The following is a 3,434-nucleotide window of genomic DNA, read 5'->3' on the forward strand; positions in this document are numbered from 1 at the left end:
ATTTAATTTTTATTTAAGTGAAAGGCATAGGTCACTTAAATCAAAATGAAAAACAAACTAAAATTGATTGGTGAAACCAAAAATTCGAAAATTAAGGTAATTTTCACTTAAATGAATCTGGTGAAACTCAAAGGCCAGAAATCGGAGTGCAATTTTAACAAAGGCGAGGATATCGAGGTAGCGTTGAAATAGGGGGTTGGCTTTCCATTACATCGGTTTTTGGGTGTCTTTACAAAGCTATCACGAATTTTGTCTTGTTTTACATTATTTATTACTCTTTTCACTTTATTAGCAATAGTATTTAACTAATTTGTTGTTAAATTCTTTGCAGTTTCACTAGCAAATTTTCATATAATAACAAAAAAGCAGAAAACATGACCTTTTATACTTAACTACCTTAGTTTTGCTAAAAATCTGAATATGTTAAGCGTACACAGCGGCCATTATGGATCCGCCATTTTGAATTTCGAAATTATGTGGTGAAATTTAAAACCAGCAACCAAAATAAAGACCGATACACAAGGTTTGATTCCAATTGTACCACGCTTCGACTTTTGGCCAGCTTTTTCGAAAAATTGGCCACTGTGCGGCGGCACAGAGAAGAAACATAACTTTTCCTTGAGATGTGAGAATAGCAAGCACAACAAATTTGACGGCTAATAATATGAGATTTGCCGGTGTAAACGGGGTGATTGAAAAATGAGCTTTGATTGAGGTATAAGGGCGTTATAAAAGCGGTATATTTGATCGATTATTCCTCAACAAAAACACGGAAAAATCCATTTTTCAGATCTAGCTTCGTAAACCACTGTGTTTACCAATCTATCTGACAAGTCTTTTATCAGTGGTATAGGCTAACAATCCTTCGCTGTAACTTTGTTAAGCTTCCTATAATCTACGCACATCCGTAATTCACCTGTCATCTTTTTACAAAAACTATTGACGAAACAAACTCTGAGCTACTAGAACGTATGTACCCTTTCGCTAAGTACTCATCTAAAATTTTTTGTAACTCATCTGTTTCGTTATACGATAACCTTCTAGGCGCGCAACCGAAAAGCTTTTTATTATCTAGCACTAGCTGCATTTCCTTTTTCACTATATGTTGGTCTGGCTTAGTTGTGTGCATATATTCTTTGTAAAACACCTCTTGAAGGCGTTTTTTGTACTAAAAATTAATTTTATCTCCTACCTTATAAACGATTTCATTTACATCGTACATTTCTATCAACAGGATTTCGCCTATGGCTTCACTAAACTTCTCATGTGCGATCTTATTATTGTTTTCCTCGAACCTAACATCTGTCATTACGTCTTCTGAACTCGTGTTTGAGATTTTACCGGCAATCTCTACATCGATTTTAAATTTGACATTGCTTGCCGCTATAAAATTCCCACACTTAGGGAAACAAATTTTAGAATTAAACAAAAAAACGTGTTAAATTTAACAAAATACGCATATGAGAGAGCACTTACCCAACTCGTTTTAAATTTGAGTATGTACGTTATAAAATATGTCGTTGTGAAGTGCACAGATGCTTTTTCGTAATTAAGAAAAAAAAAACAATTAATTTTATGTTCCGTCTGATGGTAATTGAACCCGGACCCTCTTGGCAGCAACCAATCGTATTAAGCTTCTTTGCACACTCAGCTACAGCCATACGTGTAAATGTGTTTTCAAATGTTGAGTTTGAATCAACATCACAGCGCGCGATTAGTGCATTTGAACAGATAAAACATGTACCATGTATGTATGTGTGTATGTGTTGTCACCGCTGTGCATGCCTTGTATACATATGCTTTCTTAATTACATATGAAAAAGCATCTGAGACGTGCAAAGCGCCATACGTGCAGTGAAAAATGCTTCATTTTAATACGGGCGTATTTGAATTGAATATTTCCATTATACGTAGTCTATGTGTAATGGAAATATTCAATTTTGAACACTTTTCACTTGATTTAAATACGAACATTTTTAAACGGTAATCAAATAAAAAAATTTAATTTTTACAACGCGTTTTTTTTATCAGTGTACCTAGCATAACTGAATAACCAACCGACTCACTAGGCACCACCATAACTTCAATTAATATATCTTTATTCAGTACTTTAACGCAACATTTCACTTTTCCAAAAAATTTTAATCCTGATTTGTTAAATCCAAAGTAAGTATTATCAACTTTTTCTAACCGCACTCTCCCTGGTATAAGGGCTTGTTTAACTAGGCTTATAGGGCTGCCAGACAGTGTTGCCAACTTTTAATTTTCAAAAAGCACCAAAAACTTGGAAAAAAGCGTTTTACCACACTAAAAGCACCAAATGGTTTTGAGTCAATGAATGCTTTTTTCATAACAGTTTGTATGTATTTAACAAAAACAAAAAATTAACAATATTTACAAGAATGCATACATAAATCAATAAACAAAACTTTTTCGGTCATAACGATTGAAAAGCCACATGCTATAATGACTCATGCTTACGACGTAATACCGAAGAACTGCACATTAAAACTGATATATCTCAAGAAAGAAAAATCGAATCCCAACAAACGAAAATCATGCCCTAAGTAGAAATGAGCAAAATAATTTATGTTTTCATTATATAACCTCAAATATCGCCAAAAACCGTGATTTTGGCACTTTGAGGTTAGGATATCTCAAAATTCTAGTGCTAGAGCAATTGTGAGGCCAGATTTGGATTCAGCACCAAGAAACGATGTGTTTTACTCAGGAGGTACAAAAATAAAAATTTTTAAAAATAATTAGAATAAAAAGAATTACTTAACTTACTCGCATATCTACTAGCATTTTCAACGCGAATAGAATTGAACAAGATTGTATTTAAGTGCATTTTGATTTGTAGATTTTTGTAAATTCAGTGCTGCCACAGCTTTAAATATTTAAAAATTATTTCAGGTTTTAACTATATCGGAGTAATTTTAGTTCAGAAAAAAAGCCCTAAAAACGGCACTAGGCACTAAATAATTTTTTTTGGCGTTTTAATTTTCAAAAAGCACTAAATCTAGTGCTTAAAGCACCAAGTTGGCAACTATGCTGCCAGAGTCGATTAAGCATTCTACAATCATATTAAAATTAGGTGCAGCTATAACATTAATATTAAAATAACTTACAAAATTATTGCTGCTTGTTTTCTTCTTGTACTACTGGCAATTAAAAGCCTAGTGATCCGGACTGGCACTTAGGCTTCTTGCAGTCTTTGGAGATGTGTCCGGAGCTGTTGCAAATGTAGCAACGGAGTCTGTGTCCACCCGCTTGTACGCCTGTCTTTGAACTTGACGACGGCAACTCGATCGTTCGAAACGCTTTCGCGAGATCGCTGGGTGAAGAAAACTTTTGCAACTTTGCTTGAATTTGTAGCTGCTTGTTCGGTATTCCATCGACGATATACTCGACGAGTTCTGCATCACCCAGGT

Source organism: Rhagoletis pomonella, unplaced genomic scaffold, assembly GCF_013731165.1.
Source record: "Rhagoletis pomonella isolate Grant_MI unplaced genomic scaffold, Rhpom_1.0 Rhpom_scaffold_00002, whole genome shotgun sequence".
NCBI classification, from domain to species: Eukaryota; Metazoa; Arthropoda; class Insecta; order Diptera; family Tephritidae; genus Rhagoletis; species Rhagoletis pomonella.